Here is a 15,729-nt window from a genome sequence, read left to right on the forward strand (position 1 = left end):
ATAGCCCTATTTTATAGTGATTTGTGCTATTGCAAAATGGGTTGATTTATAATTGTAATCGATCCGTCGATCAATTTTGGCGCCATTGTCGGGGATTGCAAACGGTTTTTGCAACTAAAGTTGTAGGGTTAATTTTAGATTGATTGTTAATATTGTGATTTGTGAATATTTCTTGTGCAGTTTTGACCATCTTGGTGTTGTAAGTTGTTTGTGAGATTCTAGGGACTTGATGCTTGCCGAGGGAACGCTAGCAAATTTGTAAGTCTATAGAACTCCAGGTAAGTCTCTCGACCTTCTAGTTTTGAAATTGTTAATATCGTGCATGTGTTAAAATTAGCGATAGTTAAACTGTGAAGCCCTTATCGGGGTTACTTATTGTGAATTTACATTGCAAAGCATCGGTCCTTATCGTGGCCATTTAATTCCTATTTTCATAATTGAGGAGAAAGGGAACATCGTATGTGGAGTTGATGATGATAAATTGTTGTGATGATTGTGTTGTGAGTCGTTGATTTTTGGCCATAGATCACTCTCCCTACCAACTTTTGAATCTCCAGTTGATATAAATTCTTTTGAAAGAACTCTTAAACGAACCCTTAGGGAATCTTCTAGCATAAGAGAGCTTGAAACTGAATTTAACACAATGGATGAAAACGTAGGAAATGTCAGAAATGAGGGAATTAATAATGATAGGGCCAAAATTCCAAATGTGGTTCCCATAACTCTTAGGGACCATTTCATCCCTACCACTTATGCTTGTCCCTCTTGCATAGTGATGCCAAATATTGAGGCCGGTCAATATGAAATCAAATTTAGCACCATCCAAATGCTTCCATCTTTTCATGGCTTTGAAAATGAGGACCCTTATAAGCACCTTGATGAATTCCTTAAAATATGCTCTACCATCAAGTTGAGGGGCTTTCCTGATAATGCTCTCCAATTGCATATCTTCCCATTCTCATTAAAAGAACGGGCAAAATATTGGTTGAACTCCCTTGTTGCCAATTCCATCACCACATGGGCTCAACTGCAGCAAGAATTCCTAAAGAAGTATTATCCAGTGAATAAAACAAATTTAATGAGGCATTCCATTCTTAGCTTTTCACAAAGCGAGGGAGAACAACTCCACGAGACTTGGGAGCGATTTCAAGACCTCTTAAGGAAATGTCCGCACCACCTAATTCCAAAATGGCAATTGGTGCAAGCTTTTTATGCTGGGTCAACCAACCCACATAGGTTCATAGTTGACTCATCTTGTGGAGGGATGTTCATGTCTAAAAGTGTGGATGAGGCATGGACCTTACTTGAAAATTTGAGTGAAAACTCATTGCAGCATAACTCTCGTAGTGGTCCAACCTCAACCAATACAAAGAACACCAAGCCTTGTCAACCAAAAACACTGAGGGAGGAATCTTCCCAAGTGGATGCCATAGCTCATAAATTCTATCAATTGATGGCACCACATCTCTCCCCTCTTTGTCTCAAAATTTGGCAAGTGCGGTTTGTGCGTCATGTACTAGTCCATTCCATCTTTCAGAAGATTGTCCCACACCGGAACAATTTCCTAATTCCAATCAAATGAGCAAAGAATATTAAAATTGCAATAACATGCTCATGTACCAGAAATGTAATAGCATGCAATAGGAGCACCTAAATGACTTACTTAAGAAGTGTCCACACCACGACATATACCCAAATGGCAACTAGTTCAATGTTTCTTTGAAGGTTTGTCGGATAATTTCAAAGGAATGGTTGATGCTTCCATGGGTAGTTCTTATATTAATAGGCATGAGGATGATGTGTGGCGTCTTTGTGAAAGCATGTGTGAGAATTCAATGCATAGATCATTATCTTCCAAGAGTGGTAGAAATTCAAGTAGAAGAAAGAATGTTGGCTTATATCAAGTCGATAACTCTAATAAAATAGCCGCCGAGATGAAATCCTTATCTCAAAGGTTTGATCAATTTTTGATCAACCAAAACTCGGCAAACCAAGTGTCTTCCTCCCCTAATCATGTTTATCATCCATCTAATGAATTGTGCATGACGTGTTCTAGTGTCTTACATTCTACTTCCAACTGTCCCCATGGACATGTCCAAAATGAGCATCATGAACAAGTCAATGCAACATTTGTTAATCAAGGGAACAATCCTTATGTCAACCATTACAATTCTAGTGGGAGGAATCACCCGAATTTCTCTTGGAAAAGCCAAGAGGAAGGCTCAAACCTTCCCTAAGGTGGTTTTCAAGGGAAGTATATTCCACCTCCAATGCAAAGAAAAAGATCCCAAGGATTTAGATTGTCATATCAATCACATGGAAACCAATTCTCTAATTCTCATTTTCCAAATAAATCATATTCTCAAGGAAATTCTAGAAGTCCCGCTTTTGAGGAAAAAGTTTTAACTGCTTTGGGCACTCTAGAGGTGAATAATCAATTACTTCACTCTCATTCTCAATCCATTGCTAAGCTAGAAACCCAAGTAGGGTAAATAGCTAGTACTCTAAATGCTAGAGAGAAAGGCAAAATGCCTTTGAATGCCCCACCAAAGCAACAATGCATTATGGAGACTCATTCCTCATCGGAAGGTCACGCAATTGAGCATGTCAATGCAGTGACAACCTTGAGAAGTGGGAAGATTGTGGACAACCAAGTGGGTATGTCCAATGAAGAGAGCAAACCGGTGCAACCAAGAGTTGACACCCATCTCGTTTGACATCTTATTCCTCCTTCATTGCATATGCATGATCATTCAAATGAGAGAGTGTTAGAAAGTGATTTGAAAAGTGAGTTCAAAATTGATTTAAAAAATGAATTCAAAAATTCTTGTGTTGAAGAAACTTCAAAGAAACTTTTGAAAAAGATTTTAAGCCAAAAACTCCATTTCCAAATGCCTTAAAAGGATCCATTTCCATTGACAAACAAAAGGCCAAAACAAATGAAATCATAGATGTGCTTAGGCAAGTAAAGGTTAATCTTCCACTTTTGGATGCAATTAAGAAAATTATGGCTTATGCCAAGTTCTTAAAAGATCTTTGCACCCAAAGGAGGAAGAACAAGAGCCAAGCACCTAGGAAAGTGGTCATGACCGAGCAAGTGAGCTCAATCTTACAGCATAACACTCTTCCAAAATTTAAGGACCCCGGTTCACCTACTACTTCTTACATAATTGGTGACCATGTCATTAATCGGGCTCTTCTTAATTTGGGAGCAAGTGTCAATTTTCTTCCATACTCGGTATATGTCAAATTAGGCTTAGGAGACTTGAAACCAACATCGGTGGTTTTACAACTTGCCGACCGATCCATCAAAAAGCCTAGGGGTATCATTGAGGATGTCTTAATTAAAATTGATAAATTCTTCTTCCCGGTCGATTTCGTTGTCAGTGGCACGGAACTAGTTCCAAATCCCAAGAGCCAAATTCACGTTATCTTTGGCCGTCCTTTCTTGGCAACCGCAAATGCCAACATCAATTGTAGGATGGGGATAATGAAGATCTCATTTGGCCATATGAAGGTGAAGTTGAATATCTTCAATCCGACCCCAAATTCATTTGACAAGCATGAAGATTTAAGTGTTGTAGAAAAATGTCATGACAATGAATGTGAAAGAATGGAGTTTTTGCTTGAAACCAAAACTTCAAAAATTTGTCTTCAACCTTGAAAATAAAGAATGATGCTTCAAAAACTTGCTTTGAGAGGGCATGGAAGCCCAAAGATTACATTGACAAAGGACCAATAATCTCCTTTGAGCCTAATCCAACAAGTTCTTTAGGGAACCATTTGTTAGGTGGAGTTCAAAGTACTTATATCACCCCGTCAAGGAGGAGATGCATTACAAGATGTTTGATCCAGGCTAAAAGAGTCTAACATCTTACTAGAGACGTTAAAGACTAGTGCGTTTCGTAGGGTTGACAACCCTATTTCTCCCTCATTTCTTTTTTAACTTTCATTTCTTGCGACGTCTAGATATTTGTTTTGGGTTCATATACATGACTAGGAACTTTGATTGAGGATTGCATGCACTTTCAGGTTGAAAATGAGCATTTTGTGCCTGTTTGATCGATCTCGAAGAGGTTCGATTGATCTAACTTCCATATCTGCATCCAATCACCTCTCTGTTTAATCGTGCGAAGGAAACCTACATATTTCAGCTATCTGTTCCATCGTGCGAACTTCAGTTCTGATCGATCTTAAGTTCCAAGATCGATCCAACTTCCTCTTGGATCGATCCTCAGTTCCAACACCTAGAAAAATTTTGAACCCCATGAAAACAAGCTCTCTGTTCCATCGTTCGAACATGTATGTAGGTTTTTGCATGTTCGATCGATCTGAGCCTTTTTGAGATCGATCTTGGATTGATCGATCTATGTTCTTTGTTCACTATTGATTTTGACTGAGTTTTGACTTTTAAATTTCAAAATTTAAAAAAAAAAAAAAAAAAAAAAATCCCAAAAATATTTTTCCTTTACTTTATTTTATTTTACTTTACTTTATTTTATTTTATTTCATTTCCTTTTATCTTTTTTCCAAAAATCCAAAAATATTTTGTTTAACTTTGATTTTTAATTTTTAATTCTTAATTTTCAAAAATTCAAAAAAAAAATCAAAAATACTTGTCGTTTAGTGAGGGGAGATCGATCTCAAGATTTTTCAGATCGATTTGAGTTCGATCGATCTGAGTTCCTTTCAGATCGTCGAACATTCCAGAGATCATTTTTTAAATAAAACCCTAGGGTCATTAGATCAATTTCAAAGATCGATCCAAGACCCATTTCTTCTTCCGTCGCAGCAATCCACCTCTCCGAACTCCGACGACCATCCCAAGCTTCCACATCATCTCTCATCTCTAATTTCATCATCTCTCTCAATTTCCACCTCTCTCTCCTTCGAATTTGGTAAGTGTAACGACCCAAGATTTATTCAACCCGATGCGTCAACAGTTACCCGAACAGAAATCCAACAATGAATCGGAATGTGGTTACAAAAGGTAGTACAATGGTCTCTAGAGGCACTACATGTCTATAAGACACTAATGTGACCCTCAATGAGGTATCAGAATCCAAAGAAAACAATTGTGTAAGCGACGTTTTTGAAAAAATAGACAAGAACGAGCCTAGGGGAAAAATGGTCTTTTCAGAGAGAAATGGATACTACTAAGCATACCATTAGAAATACAATGAAAAATTAATGAATTTAGACTCAAGACTCACCTGATTTGGAGTCTAGACGGAAAAGATATCAAGTCCCGAAGTCGAAGGAAGGGAAACACTATCCCGGTTCGAACCAAATTCTGACACTACCTTACTAAAACATGAATAACTTGAGTTAAAAATTGAATCTGAAGCTCTAATTGGTACCATTGGAAAGCTTGTTTTGACATGGTCAGTTTAGACTTAAGAACGGACCAATTTGGAGTTAAAACAAGTGAGATATGACCCATTGAAGAAAGATGTCTGGAGCAGGAACTATACCCGCGGGGGACCGCCCAAATGCTGCGGGGGCCAGCCAAACACAAAAAATTCTCATGGGTGCCAACCAGAACACTGCAGGGGCCCGCGAAATGGGGCAGTGGGGTGGTCTGGAACCTCAAAAAATGTAGAAATAGTTATTTTAGTAGAAAAATGAGTTTGCAACGGGGTTTTCGTGGTCAAGATGACATTTTTCGGAAAAACACGAAGCAGAAACTCCCCCTAAAATCACATTTTCTAAGTGGCAAAGTTCAGAATGGAATTTATTTTCCAAGGAGATTCCCAAAATGCCCTTAAGCTAGAATTTTCAATAAAAAGGTGAAATGAGTGATAGGAGTCTCAAAACACAAACGAAAGAGGTTTTCATGAAAACGATCATGCACGCATGTGTAAAATGATGAATTAGACGTGCTAGAATGGCCTACGGCCTTATGGCATACCTTATGAAAAATATAACCCTTCAATGGATGAATTTCTTCATGAATTCCATAAACAACTATGAAAAATATAAAGCATACAAGTCATATAAAATGTCCTTGGCCCTTTGCCTCATTACATACACATCTAAGGAGTATCAAAAGGTGCACTTAAGTGCACATTGCGTAGCTTAGACAAAAAAAATTATAAGTTTTTATACAATAAACCAAAAGGACCATGATATGCTAACAAGTGCATATTCAATGTCACCAAAAGTACTCCAAAAATTCTAGCAAGTCTAAGAGTGTTGTGCATCCCACAATAAGGCTTGTTTTCCAGAAAAATGCCTAATAACTTTGGGGTGAGTAAACAAGTCTACTCGTAGGGAATGCATAGGTTTATCTTTGTACCAAGTTTGCAATTCAACACAATTTAATTCATGCTAACAAGTAACATTAGAACTTTCAACATAGCACAATGATATATAAATTCATAAAGTTAACAACTTGGAATTTTAATATGAAATCAAGCCAAAGTGGATACTTGGATATTGCCTGGATTAAAACCGTACTCTTAAGATCACTTTAGGGCTATTAATCTATGGGTACCTTCCCCTAGTGCACACTATAGTTGTAAAGGGACTATCCCCCACACTAGAACCAAGTCCTAGCCTAGTCATGTTCTTGATAATATCCCATATTTCCAAAATCAACAAGTTGAGCAACAAGTCATGATATGTGATAAAACACAATGAGTTCCATGGATTACATGACTAAACCATTAGTTTAACATGGTGGAAATTAAGTAGACCGACTAAGTAATTTCTCTAGATTTAAAGAATTTTCCAAACGATTCCACTTAAATATATGACAAGGAGTAATTCATGGCCATGATTTATATCAAGTTATAAATGAATTACAAACATGGTATAATTAATTTGAATTTAAATCATCATAAATCAATTAATCCTCTAGATTTAAAAGCTCATTTAAATCACACCAAATTAATACACAACATGGATCAAGTCATGGCCATGCCATTTATCAAGTCTAAAGTGAATTATATACAAGTTACAATTAATCATTTATTTCTTATTTCAATACAAGACATACATATAACTTGGATATCACTATAAGAACAATTTAAATCACTTGGAAGATAAATGATAACACCCCCTACCTCAAAAGAGAATTGTTCCTCTTGAATCCAAGGAAAGCAAAGGAATTTCAAGTTTTCCTTCTAGGGTTATGAAGAGGAAGGTGAGGCAAGACTTTTGTATTCCAAGCTCAATGATTTAAGGTGAGTGGAAGGTGGTCAAAAATGAAGTCAAAGCCTTATACTAGGCTTGTCTTCAATGGTGGCCAAGTTAGGGTTCTTGAGAGGAAAGAGATAATATAAGTAAAGTGAGATGAAACCCTAATTTAAAAGTGTTGGGGTTCTCCACTCACTGGGTGCTTTTGCACTACCTCTCTCACACACACTTGCAAGACTAAAGTTGAGTCCTACACTTATCATGAATCTAAGGTTCTTTCCTACACTAAATCTCTAGCCTACACTTGTCAACCATCCAAGCCAACATGTGTTCCAATCCTAGGCCAATAAATGGGTCAATATCCACTCTCCATGTGTTAAGAGATTAAGCCTCCAAGTGATTCCTTCACAATGTCAACAAGTGGCACCTAAGGAATGTGACATTTGTCACACTTTTCATAAATTACAAAAAGGTCCTTTCTAAAAATATCTTCCAAATTAAATTACAAAATGGTCCCTAAGATGAAAAATAATTACTTTATTTAATTACACAAAAACTTCACAAGTTATGAATATTTACCAAAAAGTCATGCATCTATGCCCTTTACAAGGAAAGTAAACAATTAACATGTTTTTTTACAAAAGTAAAAATGTAGATATCTTGGAAATTAAATATCATCGATGTGTGCAAGGCCAGAATCAAATCAGAGCACAAAAAGTGAGGCTATGCAAGTAAAAGTGAAAAACGAGAAAAGGACAAAATAAGGAAAAGATGAAAAAAGAAAAATTACCAAAAAAGAAAGGAAGTAAAATGACTGGGTCGTTACAACCTATCCTCCTTAAAGAGATTTTGTCCCCGAAATCGAACCTTACCTGAAAGAAAGAATAAATGGGGATACCGAGAGCGAACCTCCTATTCGAGCTCCCAGGTAACCTCCTCAATGCCGTGGTGTTTCCATAAGACCTTGACCAATGGAATGGTCTTGGTCCGCAAGACCTACTCCCGTGAATCAAGAATTTGGACCAAACCTTCCTCGTAGGTCACGTCCTCATCAATGACCATATCAGTTCATCACAAAACATGTGATGGATCCGGTTCATACTTCCTCAGTATAGAAACATGAAAGACGTCATGAACCCTATCTAGGTCTGGCGGTAACGCGAAACGATAAGCAACCTCACCGACGTGTTCCAAAATCTCAAATGGTCCAATGAACATAGGTGACAACTTGCCAGTCTGTCGAAATCTCAAAAGTCCCTTCCGTAGAGAAATCTTGAGAAAGACATGGTCTTCTACCTCAAAAGACAAGGGTCGTCTTTTCCTGTCAGCGTAACTCTACTGTCTGCTCTGTGCGGTAGCTAACCGCTGCCGAATCAACTTAATTTTCTCTGTAATCTCAATGACAATGTCCGCACCCAAGGCAACAGTATCACCGACCTCAGTCTAATAAACTGGAGATCTACATGGCCTTCCATGCAATGCCTCAAAAGGTGCCATGCCAATACTGGCCTGGTAACTGTTGTTGTAAGCAAACTCAACCAAAGGCAAGTAGCCCTCCCAACTACCCCCAAAATCTAAAATGCAAGCCCGTAACATATCCTCCAATATCTGAATGGTGTTCTCCGTCTGACCATCAGTCTGAGGATGGAATGCTGTGCTAAAATGAAGCCTCGTATCAAGAGCCTTCTGAAAACTCTACCAAAAGTGAGACGTGAACCGTGGATCCCTATCCAAAACAATGGATACAGGAACCCTATAAAGCTTGACAATCTATCTCACATACAGTCCACTCAGTCTCTCGGCACTATTTGTCATTGCCATAGGCAAGAAGTGAGCCGTCTTAGTCAACCTGTCAACTATGACCCAAACGACATCATTCCCTTCCTGATACCTCGGAAGCCCCGTTACAAAATCCATAGAAATATGCTCCCATTTCCACTCAGCTACTGGTAATGGTTGCAACAATCCCGTTGGTCACTGATGCTCTGCCTTCACTTGCTAACAAGTAAGGCATCGAGCCACAAACTGCGAGACATCCCATTTCATGTCCTACCACCAAAACTGTCGCCGCAAATTATGATACATTTTCGTACCACCAAGGTGAACTGCGAGCCGAGAGTGGTGAAATTCTCGAAGAACATCCTCACAACAAGAGAAGGGAACAAACATCATCCCCTTGTACCTGAGACCACTATCTGAATGTAAGGTCCAACCCTCTACATCCTCACCCCCTAAAATTCAAATATGGATGGCCTTTATCTCCCCATCCTTCAATTGTGCCTCCATAACTCTGCTAACAAGTGTCAGTTGAGCCATAAGGCTAAACAAAATAGCCAGTGTAACATCTTCATAACACTGTAAACCAAGATTTGCAAGCTCTTCTAGCATCTTCCATCTGTGAATGGAAATGCTAGCAAGAGTTCCCCGTGACTTCCTACTCAATGCATCGGCCACCACATTGGCTTTACCCGAATGATACTGTAATTCAAAGTCGTAATCCTTCATGAACTCAACTCATCTGTGCTATCTCAAGTTCAAATCTTTCTGAGAGAAGAGATACTTGAGACTCTTGTGGTCGGAAAAACTTCAAACTTCTCCCCGTACAAATAGTGTCTCCACCCTTTCAGGGCAAAGATAACTGCTACTAACTCTAAATCATGTGTCGGATAGTTTAACTCGTGAGTCTTCAACTGACGAGACCCATAAGCGACCACCCGCTCTGTCTGCATCAAGACACAACCCAAACCTTCCCGCGAAGCATCACAAAAGATCACATAACCTAAACCACGTTTAGGAATGATTAAAACTAGAGCTGATGTCAATCTAACCTTCAACTCCTGAAAAGTAAACTCACATGCCTCGTTCCATATGAACTTAACCTCCTTGTGGGTAAGTCGAGTCATAGGTGCCGTTAAACGAGAGAAATCCCAAACAAATCTCCGGTAATGGCCGGCTAGGCCAAGAAAACTTTGAATCTCAAACACTATCTTCGGACGCTCCCAATCCATCACTGACTCAATCTTTATTGGATCCACTGCAACACCGCCCCCTAATACAACATGTCCAAGGAACTTCACTTTCGGCAGCCAAAATTCACATTTCTCGAACATGGCGTACAACTGATTATCCCTCAGGATCTGTAACACTGTCCTCAAATGATACTCATGCTCTTCCACCGAGGCTGAGTATACAAGAATGTCATCAACAAAGACTACAATGAACTAATCAAGATGGTCACTGAATACACGGTTCATCAAGTCCATAAAAGCTGCTGGAGCATTGGTCAAACCAAATGGCATCACTAGAAACTCATAATGGCCATACCATGTGCGGAAAGCGGTCTTGGATACATCCTTATCCTTAACCCTCAACTGATAGTAACTCGATCTCAGATCAATCTTCAAAAAGCATGTCGCTCTCTTTAACTGATCAAATAAGTCATCAATCCTAGGCAAAGGATACTTGTTCTTGATTGTGACATAGTTCAGCTTGCGATAATCGATGCAAAGTCTCAAAGACCCATCCTTCTTCTTTGCAAAAAGAACCGGTGCTCCCCAGGGTGAAGCACTAGGACGAATAAAGCCCTTAGCTTTCAAATCATCCAATTGAGCTTTCAGCTCATCAAGCTCTGCCAGTGCCATGCGGTACGGTGCCATAGAGATAGGTGCAGTACCGGGAATGACATCAATGGCAAAGACAACCTCCCAAAGAGGAAGAAGTTCTGTCAACTTCTCCGGGAAGAAATCCAGAAACTCATCTACAACTATCAGAAAAACGCGGCCCAAACTGCTACCCTCGTCAGCTAACAGGCTAGCCAAGTAGGACCTGTGGTGACTCTAGTCACCAATACTGAAAATCATTATCAAGTGGGAATCACTTCGATCTCCCACAAAGTGAAAACAATCTCCCGCGGGAGTATAAATAGACACTCGCCCACGGAAGCAATCAATCGTGGTATGAAAGAAAGATAACCAGTCCATCCCAAGAACGACGTCGAAGCTCATCATGTCAAAAACAACAAAATCAAACTCTAATGTCTATCCAGCTATCTCGATAGCATAACCCCGACAAACACCGTCCAAAAACACTGGACCACCAACTGGTGTGTCAACACAAAGGAAACCATCCCACTGTGTGACCTCCAGACCCAAAGAAAGTGCAAATAATGCTGATAGGAATGAATATGATGCACCTGTGTCAACAAGAACTTTAGCCCAAGAACTGAAAACTGGAAAGATACCTCGAACTATAGAAGTCCCAGTAGAGGTATCAGCTTATGGCAGTGCGTAAGCTCGTCCTTGAGCCCTTAACTATTGTAAACTGCCCTGCTGAGCTGACTGATGTCCGGAAGCAGTAGGTGTAGGGTTCTTACCCGGATACAAACTGACTGGTGCAACTGGCTGTGGTGCTTGAGGCATCCTGAAACCTGACTGTGCAACTGTCAACTGTGCCGGTGTGGCCTGTGGACCTGCGCCACTCTGTGCCCTGCTCTGTGGATGAGGGCAATCCTTCCTCATGCGACCGGGCTGCTTGCAATAGTTACAAGTCCCCCGAAACCCCTTCGTCGAACATGCAGGCTTTACTAGCCTGTGACTGACTAGTTTGTGGCTGAAGCTGTGGGTAACGAGGCTTGATGTGCCCCGGCTGCTGACAATGGTGACAAATCACTCCGGGGGCCGACCCTGAAAATACTGGAACTGCAGGTGCAGACTGAGCCTGCTGTGACTGTCCCCGAGGGCGTGAACTGTCCCCGGCCTTAGCCTTCTTCTATTAACCCCCAATGGATACTGATGAAGCCTCTCCACATGGCTGCTTATATGAACCCTTGATCCTGAGCTAATCTCGGTCCTCTGCCTCAACCAACATAGCATTCTGCACTACCTCTCCGTAAGTCCTCAATTCCAATACTGAAATCTACGGCCTAATATCAAGGTGTAACCCATCCTGAAACTTTCTCGCCCTAAGCTCTTCGGTAGCTACCATCTTTGGTGCATAGCGGGAAAGAGAAGTGAAGCATGTCTCATACTCAATGACACTCATCCTGCTCTGATAGAGACCTGTGAATTGCACTCTTATGTCATGCCTCATAGCCCTTGGAAAGAAGCGGTCAAAGAACATTGTCCTGAACTCCTCCCAAGTCATCACCTCCACATCGTGGATATTATCCATAGACCTCCACCAGATATCAGCATCTCCCATAAACATAGAGGTCATCAAGGAGACCCTCAATCGGTCTGTAGGTACTGCCACGCTATCAAGCTTGCGTACTATGAGATCAAACCATACCTCTAAAGCAAGCGGATCCATACTCCCTACAAACTGGTCGATCTTAACCCTCTGTAACGTCATGAAGTAATCCAATGCCTCATTAGCAACTGGTGTTGGTGCTAGTGCCGATACCAGAATTTGCATCCCTGCAATATGCTGATGAAACATCTGCTGGATAGACTCTGACATCCCTAAAGCCACTCCCTGTGCAATCTATTCCTCATAAGTTGGAGCTCGTGGTGGATTAGGACCCATGCCATGAACTGGAATCCTAGGCCTCCCCGGACCCCTCGTAAACTCAGTGTCATCAACCTGTTCCTTAATGCCCTGACGTGAAGACTCTCCATGCGTGACAACCATGATGCTAAATACTTGAAAAAGAAGAGGTCAACAATAACTCAAGTTATTATGACCGAATACAACTCATGCTATGAATGCATGAAACAAGAAGCATGTCGATGTATGTAACATAAAGTTATACTAAGGTAGATAAGCATATACAATATGCTAAACAGATACTGAAAACTTCTGGGTACTTAAGCACGTAAGCACATAGGCATGTTATCAAACGAAGCACGTAAACATGTTATAAGGCAAAGTATGTTACCATGAAATACGTAAACAAGTTATAATGCCTAAACATGTTATCAAGGACATGTGAATATATTAAGCACACCAACAAAAGCATGGTATGCACCCAAAACCCGTCGTCCTAAGATTTTTGAACCTACGAGCTCTGATACCACTTGTAACGACCCAAGATTTATTCAACCCGATGCGTCAATAGTGACCCAAATGGAAATCAAACAATGAATCAGAATGTGGATGCAAAAGGTAGGATAATGATATCTAGAGGTACTACATGTCTATAAGACACTAATGTGACCCTCAATGAGGTCTTGGAATCCAAAGAAAACAATTGTGGAAGCGACATTTTTAAAAAATAGACAAGAATGAGCCTAGGGGAAAAATGGTCTTTTCATAAAGAAATGGATGCTACCAAGCATACCATTAGAAATAAAATGAAAAATTAATGAATTTAGACTCAAGAATCATCTGATTCAGAGTCCGAACGGAAAAGATATCAAGTCCCGAAGTCGAAGGAAGGGAAACCCTATCCCGGTTCGAACTAAATTCTGACATTACCTTACTAAAACATGAATAAATTGAGTTAAAAATAGAATCTAAATCTCTAATTGGTACCATTGGAAAGCTTGTTCCGACGCAGTCAGTATAGACTTAAGAATGGACCAATTCGGAGTTAAAACAAGTGAGATATGGCCTGTTGAAAAAAGATGTCTAGAGTAGGAACGGTACCCGCCGGGGCCTGCCCAAAAGCTATGGAGGCCCACCAAACATGGCAGATTCTCATGGGCGTCCACCAGAACACTACGGAGGCCTGCCAAATGAGGCAATGGGGTGGTCTGGAACCTCAAAAAATGCAGAAATAGTGATTTTAGCAGAAAAATGAGTTTGCAACGCGATTTTCGTGGTCAAGATAACATTTTTTGGAAAAACACGAAGAAGAAACTCCCCCTAAAATCACATTTTCTAACTGACAGAGTTTAGAACAGAATTTATTTCCTGAAGGAGATCCCCAAAATGACCTTAAGTTAGATTTTCAATAAAAAGGTTAAATGAGTTGATAAGAGTTTCAAAACCCAAATGAAAGAGGTTTTCATGAAAATGATCATGCACGCATGTGGAAAATGATGAATTAGACATGTTAGAATTGCCTACGGCCTCATGACATACCTTATGAAAAATATGACCCTTCAACGGACTAATTTCTTCATGAATTCCATAAACAACTATGAAAAATATAAAGCATACAAGTCATATAAAATGTCCTTGGCCCTTGGCCTCATTACATACACATCTAAGGAGTATCAAATGGTGCACTTAAGTGCACATTACATAGCTTAGACAAAAAAAAATACAAGTTTTTATACAATAAACCAAAAGGACCATGATATGCTAACAAGTGCATATTCAATGTCACCAAAAGTACTCCAAGAATTCTAGCAAGTCTGAGAGTGCTGTATATCCCACAATAAGGCTTCTTTTCCTGAAAAACACCCAGTAACTTCGGGGTTAGTAAACAAGTTTAATCGTAGGGAATGCATAGGTTTATCTTTGTACTAAGTTTGCAATTCAATACAATTTAATTCATGCTATCAAGTAACATTAGAACTTTCAACATAACACAATAAGATGTAAATTCACAAAGTTAACAACTTGGAATTTTAATACGAAATCAAGCCAAAGTGGATACTTGGATATTGCCCGGATTAAAACCGTACTCTTGAGATCACTTTAGGGCTATTAATCTATGGGTACCTTCCCCTAGTGCACTATAGTTGTAGAAGGACTATCCCCCATACTAGAACCAAGTCCTAGCCTAGTCATGTTCTTGATAATATCCCAAGTTTCCAAAATCAACAAGTTGAGCAACAAGTCATGATATGTGATAAAACACAATGAGTTCCATGGATTACGTGACTAAATCATTAGTTAAACATGGTGGAAATTAAGTAGACCAACTAAGTAATTTCTCTAGATTTCAAGAATTTTCCAAATGATTCCACTTTAATATATGACAAAGGAATAATTCATGGTCATGCTTTATATCAAGTTATAAATGAATTACAAGCATGGTATAATTAATTTGAATTTAAATCAACATAAAACAATTAATCCTCTAGATTTAAAAGCTCATTTAAATCACACCAAATTAATACACAACATGGATCAAGTCATGGCCATGCCATTTATCAAGTCCAAAGTGAATTACATACAAGTTACAATTAATCATTTGTTTCTTATTTTAATACAAGACATACATATAACTTGGATATCACTATAAGAACAATTTAAATCACTTGGAAGATAAATGATAACACCCTCTACCTCACAAGAGGATTGTTCCTCTTTAATCCAAGGAAAGCAAAGGAATTTCAAGTTTTCCTTCTAGGGTTATGAAGAGGAAGATGAGGAAAGACTTTTGTATTCCAAGCTTAGTGATCAATGGTGAGTGGAAGGTGGTAAAAAATGAAGTCAAAGCCTTATAACAAGCTTCTCTTCAATGGTGGCCAAGTTAGGGTTCTTGAGAGGAAAGAGATGATATGAGTAAAGTGAGATGAAACCCTAAGTTAAAAGTGATGGGGTTCTCCCCTCACTAGGTGCTCTTGCACTACCTCTCACACACACACTTGCAAGACTAAAGGTGAGTCCTACACTTGTCATGAATCTAAGGTTCCTTCCTACAATAAATCTCTTGCCTACACTTGTCAACCATCCAAGCCAACATGTGGTCCAATC

This window comes from Cornus florida, unplaced genomic scaffold (genome assembly GCF_030987335.1).
Source record: "Cornus florida cultivar Cherokee Brave unplaced genomic scaffold, ASM3098733v1 CherokeeBrave_3.0.0_Hap2_Chr03, whole genome shotgun sequence".
Lineage (NCBI taxonomy): Eukaryota > Viridiplantae > Streptophyta > Magnoliopsida > Cornales > Cornaceae > Cornus > Cornus florida.